Genomic DNA, 8,574 nt, shown 5'->3' with positions numbered 1-8,574 from the left:
TAGAGAGGATACTTGTGCATAAGTGGAGGAGGGGCAGAAGGAGAGAGAGCATTTTAAGCAGGCTCCACTTAGTGTGGAGATCAACCTGGGACTCCAGGCCATGATCCTGGGATCATGACCTGAGCTGACATCTAGTGTTGGACACTCAACCAACTGAGCCACCCAGGTGTCCCTTTCTAAATTTTTTCATTTTCATTTTCATTAGTAGTATTTTTTATTTTAGCCACCTTAACCATTTTTGAAGTGTACGTTTGGCACGAAATACGTGTCCCTGCTCTGCAGCCATAATCACCATCCATCCATCCATCTCCAGAACCCTTTTCATCCTGCAAAACTGAAACTCCACCCTCAACGAACAAGAACTCCCTGTTCCCCTGGCCCCTGGTAGCCAGCTTTCTGCTTTCCACCTCTTTGAACTGGAGAATCGGACTATACTAGCTACCCCATCTAAGCGGAATTATGCAATAGGTGTCCTTTTCTGATGGGCAGATTTCACTTAGGACATTACCCTCACGGCTCACCCATGTTGTGACCTAGGTCAGAATCTTTTTCCACCTGAGATTAGTATTTGAATTGGCAGGCTCAGTAAACTGCCCCCCCTAAAGGGGGTGGGCATCATCCAATCCACTGAGCCCCTGAATACAACAGAAGGCACAAGCGGGAGAGATTCATCCCTTTTTGTCCTGCCTCACTCTTTGCGCTGGACAGGGCCTCGTACCTTCTACTTAGACTAGGATTGACATCATCGGCGGCCCTGGTTCTGAGAGCTTCAGACTCAGACCGAACCACGCCACAGGACTTTACGGGACGCTAGCCTGCAGACAGCAGATCGTGGGACTTGTCGGCCTCCGTAATCTGGAATCAATTCTTCATAACAACTCTCCTTGTGTTCTGTTCTCTGCAAACCTCTACTGGTTCTTTCTCTGTGGAACCCTGACAAATACAGGGCAGTTGTCCCACTTTTCATTTTTTGAGAAAATGCCATACTGTTTGGCACAGCGGCTATACTATTTAATAATCAATCCCAAAAGAGCCCAAGTGTTGCCACTTCTCCATATGCCTGCCAAAGCCTGTTACTCTGTCTTATTTTCCCAGTAGCCGTCCTAGTGGGTGTGAGGTGACATCACCTCGTGGTTTTGATGTGAAATCACATTAATAATTATATATAATATATATATCTGGATATTAACCCTGATCAGATACGATTCGTCAATATTTTGCTGCATTCTGTGAGTTGCGTTTCTTTCTGTTCATTATGTCCTTCTAAAAAAATTTTTTAATATTTATTTTTGAGAGAGAGAGACAGACAGATAGAACGTGAGCAGTGGAGGGGCAGAGAAAGAGAGAGACACAGCGTCCAAAGCAGGCTCCAGGCTCTGACAGAGCCCGACACGGGGCTCAAACTCACAAACCACGAGATCATGACCTGAGCTGAAGTCAGACGCTTCACTGACTGAGCCACTCAGGCACTACTTATCATTTTTAATAATAAAATTTTTAAAAATAAAATTTTTAATTTTGAGGTACTCCAATTTTATTTTCTCTTTCACTGCTTGTGGTTTTAGTGTCATACCCTCGAAATCATTGCCAGATTCAAAGTCGTAATGATTTTCCCCGTGTCTTCTTCTAAGAGTTTTATAATTTTAGCTCTTAAATTTAGATCTTTGATTCCAATTTGACTTAATGTGTCATACAGGGTGGAAGATATGGGTCCAGCTTCACTTTCTTTTTTTTTTTTTTTTTACAGGTGAGTATCTAGTTTCCTCAGCCCTATTTGTTGAAAAGATTATTGTTTCTCTACTGATGCTTTTGATACCCTTGGCAAAAAAGATCAATGGACTGTATATGTGAGGGTTTACTTCTAAGCTCTTTATTCTATCCCATATTTGTGTCACCTTTTATTGGAGCAACACTTTCTAGTTTTGTGGCCCGAGATTTTCGCGTCCTTGGTTACATTTATTCCTAAATATTCTTTTTGTTGGTATTGTAAATGGAGTTCTTTTCTTTGTTCCCTTTTTGGATCATTGGTTGTGTATAGCAACACAACTGATTGTGCCTGCACATCTTGTATACTTTGATGTGGTTGAATTCATTTACTAGCTCTTATAGCAGCTCGAACTCACAAGCTGAGAAAAGCCTTTTTAATCTCTCACGATTGAGTATGAAATTAGCTCTGAGTTTTTCATACAGGGGCTTTTTTAAGTTGAGGTAGTTTCCTCCCATTCCTAGTTTGTTGGTTTCTAATTCAAAGGGTGTTGAATTTTGTCAACTACTTTTTCTGCATCAATCAAGGCCATACATTTTTTTCTTCCTTCGTTCTTTTTACGTGGTCTGTTATACTGGTTAGTTTTTATATGCTGAACCATCATTATATTTCAGGAATAAATTCCACTTGGTCATAGTTTATAATCCTTTGTGTTGCTGAATTCTGTTCACTAATATTTTCTTGAAAATTTTTATGTCAGTGCTTTCCAGGGATATTAGTTTCTACTTTTCTTGTTGTCTTTGGTGTTGTTATCAGGTTAATGCTGTCTCAGAGAATGAGTTTAGGAGTTTTTCATTTTCTTCAATTTTTTTGGAAGAGTTTGCAGATAATGGGGCTTAATTCTTCTTTAAATACTGAATAAAATTCGCCAATGATGCCGTTTTGTCCTAAACTTTTCATTAGATTCTTCAATCTCATTACTAGTTATAGGTTTATTTTCTTCTTGTTCATCATTCAGTCTAGGTAGTTTGTGTATTTCTAGGAATTTCTCTCTTTCATTTAGATTTTCCAGCTTATTTGCGCACAAACCTGTATACCATTGTCTTTTTTTTTAAGTTTACTTATTTTTGAGACGGAGAAACAGCACAAGCAGGGGAGGGGCAGAGGGAGAGAGAGAGAGAATCTCAAGCAGGCTCTGCGCTGTCAGCACAGAGCCGGATAGGGGGCCAGAAGTGACAAACTGTGAGATCATGACCTGAGGAGAAATCAAGCATGAGATGCTTAACCAACTGAGCCACTCAGGTGACCCTATACCACTGTCTTATTGGACCTTTTATTTATATAAAAATATTAATGTCCCCTCTTTCATTTCTTGTTTTAGATATTGGAGTCTTTTGGCCCCCCTTCATCTAGCTAAAGGTTTGTCAATTGTAGTGATCTTTTTAAAGACACATGGTTTACGAATATTCTTTCCCACTCTGCAGGTTGTCTTTTTACTTTGTTGCTGGTTTCTTTTGCTTTAAATAAGGTTTTTAGTTTACCTTGTTTGTTGCTTGTGCTTTAGGTATCATATCCAAATAATCATTACCAAGACCTATATTAAGGAGCTTTATTCCTATATTTTCTTCTAGGGGTTTCATGATTTCTCATCTTAGGTTTAATTCTTTAATCCACTTCAAGTTAATGTGGGGGAGTGGCATGAGATATGGGTTTATTTTTCATTCTTTTTTTAAACATTTTTTTTAACGTTTATTTGTTTTTGAGACAGAGAGAGACAGAGCATGAACGGGGGAGGGTCAGAGAGAGGGAGACACAGAATATGAAACAGGCTCCAGGCTCCAAGCTGTCAGCACAGATCCTGTCGTGGGGCTTGAACTCACGGACTGTGAGATCATGACTTGAGCCAAAGTTGGCCGCCCAACCAACTGAGCCACCCAGGTGTCCCTATTTTTCATTCTTTTCCATGTAATTATCTAATTTTCCCAGCACCATTTTTTACTGTTTGTATATATTTTTGAGAGAGAGAGAGAGAGAGAGAGAGAGAGAGAGAGAGAGAGAGGACAGAGCATGAGTGGGGGGAGGATCAGAGAGAGGGAGACAGAATCTGAAGCAGGCTCCAGGCTCTGAGCTGTCAGCACAGAGCCTGATGTGGGGCTCAAACTCATGAACTGCGATATCACGACCTGAACTGAAGTCAGGCACTCAACCGATTGAGCCACCCAGGCGCCCCTCCCAGCACCATTTATTGAAGGGGCTCTTCTTTCTCCACTGAGCATTCTTGGCTCCTCTGTCAAATACTGGTTAACTATATATGCCTGGGTTAATTTCTCAGCCCTCAATTCTTTCCATTGGTCTATTTGACTGTTCGGATGTTAGTGCCATATTGTTTGGAGGACTGTAGCCTTATCGTATGGCTGGAATTCAGGGAGTAGGATGCCTCCTGCTTTCCTCTTCTTTCTCAGATTATCTTTGGCTATTTGGGGTCTTTCATTGTTTCATATGAATTTTAGAGGAGTCTTTTTTCTACTCCTGTAAAAAAAAAAAGGAATCTTCACAGGCATTGCACTGAATCTATAGATGGCTTTTGACAGTACTGACATTTTAACCAGATTAATTTTTCCAATCCATAAACATGGTATGTCTTTCAGTGTGTGTGTGTGTGTGTGTGTGTGTGTGTGTGTGTGTGTGTGTCTTCTCCAATTTCTTTCATCACTGCCTTGTTTCTGATCTTAGAAGAAAATCTTTCAGTCTTTTACCATTGAGTCTGATGTTAGCTGTGGGCTTATCATATTACAGCCTTTGCCGTGTGGAGGTATGTTCCTCCTATGCCTAATTTGACAAAATTATGTTCACAAACATTCAATTTTGTCAAATGCTTTCTTGCATCTGCTGAGATGTTCACAGGATTCTTTTCTTCCATTCTATTAATGAGATGCAGCACACTGATTGATTTCTTCATGTCAAATCATCCTTGCATCCCAGGGATAAATCCCACTTGATCATGGTGAATGATGCTTTTAATATGTTGCTGAATTCACTTTCTCAGTCCTTCCCTGAGGATTTTTGCATTTCTATCCATCAGAGACGGTGGCCTGCAGTCCTCTTTTCTAAATGCGTCCTTTTCTGGTTTTGGCATCAGGGCGATGCTGGCCTCATAAAATAAGTTTGGGGGAATCCCCTCCTCTGTCATAATACTTTGAGGTTTGGATCAAATAAGTTTCCCAAGGGAAATCCTCCAAACTTGCACTGTGTACATCAGGGGAACCACTGATGGAAGAGTTAGAAGTCATGGTTTTAAGTAACAACGCTGCCACGTGCCCTCTTAGCACCTCTGCTTTCTCAGCACCAAACGGCAATGACCTCCTTTGAAGGGGTTGCGCTGTAACACCAACTCTTGTTGGGTGAATATCCTTTATACGATATCACTCATTTATCAAATACAGCTGCTACTGGTCAGGGGTACCTTAAGCCACCTTAAGTTTTCCAGGCATACCCTACTGAACAAAAGTTACCAACATCGTATCATGTATCCAGTCAGGACCTACCCGATTTTTCTTTTTACTACTGCATTGATTACATTTTGAATAGGAAACGTCGAGGAGTGCTCTCCATACAGTCGGCGAGCTGTGTGATCTGAGAAACTGTCTCCACTGCTGAGGCTCTGTTTCCTCGTCTGTGAAGTGGGGGGTCCTAAGGACACCTCCTTTCTAGAGTGCTGCATGGGTTAAATAAACACCACGTGTCAAGCACTTGGCACAATGCCTCGCATGCGGCAGGAGCACACCGAATGCAGCTTTTGTTACTATTACATTCCTGATGTTCTCAGAGCAAGAAAAGAGCACTCACTGATACACTTAAGTAAACCCTAATGGAGACCCCGGCTTGCCACCGTTTGTGAATCTGGTCTGAATAACTCCTACAGAGCTGTCAAATGGCATCTTGAAACTCAGCGTTCTTTTAAAAGGTTTTTTTTCCCTGGAATTATGCATTGAGAGCTTTTCCTAACCTGGTTCATTAACATTTTTCAATTTGACACACTCCTTTCTTCCCCGTGAAACAGTTTTTGTCCTCTTGGAACCCATCAGGTGCCTATGCCCAGGGATCTCACTACTTGGAATGCCCATAGAAGCACCACCTTTGCTCCTACATATGGTTTGAAGGAGTATTCAGATCAGTCCTGACTGATAGAATAACAAAATAAAGGCAAGAAAGGCCTATTGAAGGTTAACCAAGCTATAACTATTCCAAAAGAAATAAAGGCAGTTCAGTAAATGTCATGCCATAGGCCAAAATAAATCCCACCAGGGAAAAAAGAGTTTAAAAAAAAAAAAAAAGACCCAAAGCCTCAGGGTGCTAAAGGTCTTTAAAAACATAAAAGAAGGATCCCTTAAGGATAGGATTGATAGATTTAATTTCTTCAAGTCAAAAAACAACATAAATAAAAGCGAAACGAAAGCAACAAACTAGGGAAAATATTTGCAACACAGATGAAAGATTGAGGTCTTTATTATAATAAGAGTTGTGAGCAAGGGTGTATGTGAAAGGATTTTCTAAGGCTGATAAATCAGACACTTCAGTTCGTAAAGTGGGGATAGTTTATGCAGTGGCCCAACTATCATGTGTACACGTTTCCTACAAAATTATGTCGTAAAAGTGTACTTCAAAAATGGCAACGTAAAATGTCTTTGTAAGTCAAACACTTAAAAACTTTAAAAGTGTTCAGTTATTTCCATGAAAATTCTAACCATATGTTTCACAGGATACAAAGTAAGTAAGTGCGGGGCGCCTGGGTGGCTCAGTCAGTTGGGCGTCGGACTTCAGCTCAGGTCACGATCTCGCGGTCCGTGAGTTCGAGCCCCGCGTCCGGCTCTGGGCTGACAGCTCAGAGCCTGGAGCCTGCTGCCGATTCTGTGTCTCCCTCTCTCTGCCCCTCCCCCGTTCATGCTCTGTCTCTCTCTGTCCCAAAAATAAATAAATGTTGAAAAAAAAATTTAAAAATAAAATGTGAACAAAGGATATAGAGATTTGAGCTAAAATCTTAGTAAATGTTATTTTCAAAACACATGAACGGATTGAAAGTAACCGGGAAAACGCGGCATCATTTCTCAGAAAGGTAACATTTTTACCCTAGTGCTGCCTCATCTTTACTGATCTAAATCTTACCTTTATATTGCTAATTGCAGTATGTGAATAAAGAGATCACGCCTATTATAGTTAATAGTAGAGATCACAGAAAAAATAAACAGAGTTGATTTAAGGGTCCAACCATAAGGTTACATACATAAAATGAGGCTCATTCAAAAGGTAATGTGCATCTATGAGAGAATCATGTTTAAAAGAGGAACTTTACCATCAAACCAAACTCGTCTAGTTGTGTGTTTGAAATGAGCCAAATTCTATCTTTGTTCAAATACATTTCCATCAGGCCTTCCCTGATCAAACCACTTAACATCACAATCCCAACTCATCCATGTACTGTCTACAGATGCTCACTTCACATGTAAGGACACTCACAGATTCAAAGTGAATGGATGGGGGAAAAAATGTTCCGTGAAATCGACACCACAGGAAAACTGTGATAGCTATACTTAGACAAAAGAGAAACTCTATGAAAGGCTTTAAGAAGAGGCAAAGAAGGGCATTACACAAAGTTAAATGGGTCAATCCAAGAAGAGAATATAACATTTGTAAATATTTGTGGCATCAACATAGGAGCATCTAAAATTATAATGAAAATAGTAACAGACCTCAAGAGAGAAACAGATAGCAACTGAATAGGTGGGTGTGTGTGTGTGTGTGTGTGTGTGTGTGTGTGTGTGTGAATTTTAAAACCCCCTTACAACAATGAATAGATCATCCAGACAAAAAACAAACAAACCAGGAAACATCGGCTTTAAATGACCCATTTGACCAGAGGGATGTGTCAGATATACAGAACATTCAATCTAAAAGCCTTAGAGCACAGATTCTCTTCCAGCACACATGGAATATTGTCTAGTATTGATCTTGGGCCACCCCCCACAAAAGTTCTGATAAACTTATTAAGACTAAAATCTTATGAAACCATATGAAGCATCTTTTTCTAACCACAGTGATAAGAAACCAGAAATCAATTAAAAAACGAAAACTAGAAAATTCGCTAGTATGTGGAGATTAAATAACATGCTACTGAATGAACAACAGGCCAAAGGAGAAATCAAGAAGGAAATCAAAGAAATAACTTGAGAGAAATGAAAATGGAAACACAAAATGCCAAAACTTTTGAGATGCGGCAAAAGCTGTTACAAGAGGGAAGCTCATAGGAGTACATCGTCTACATCAGTAAAGAAGAAAAATCTCAGACAAAAAAAGAAAGAAAAGGAAAGAAAAGAAAGAAACAGCAAAGATCAGGGTGGAAGTAAATGGAGACTAAAAAAAAGGAAAAAGAAGAAGAAAAAAAAGCGTAGGAAAGAACAACAAAACTCAAAGTTGGTTCTTTATTTATTTTTATTTTTATTTTTTAATTTTTTTTTCAACGTTTATTTATTTTTGGGACAGAGAGAGACAGAGCATGAACGGGGGAGGAGCAGAGAGAGAGGGAGACACAGAATCGGAAACAGGCTCCAGGCTCTGAGCCATCAGCCCAGAGCCTGATGCGGGGCTCGAACTCACGGACCACGAGATCGTGACCTGGCTGAAGTCGGACACTTAACCGACTGCGCCACCCAGGCGCCCCAAAGTTGGTTCATTAAAAAGATAAACAAATTGACACGTCTTCAGCTAAACTCATCGAGAAAAAGAGAAGTCTGACATAAATAAGATCAGAAATCAAAGAGGGGACATTACACCTAATAGCACAGAAATAGAAAAAATCTTAAGAGGCCTCTACG

The sequence above is a fragment of the Herpailurus yagouaroundi genome, unplaced genomic scaffold, assembly GCF_014898765.1.
Source record: "Herpailurus yagouaroundi ecotype Mexico unplaced genomic scaffold, PumYag 192, whole genome shotgun sequence".
NCBI classification, from domain to species: Eukaryota; Metazoa; Chordata; class Mammalia; order Carnivora; family Felidae; genus Herpailurus; species Herpailurus yagouaroundi.
The sequence above is the reverse complement of the archived record's forward strand: the minus strand, read 5'-3'. Positions refer to the sequence as shown.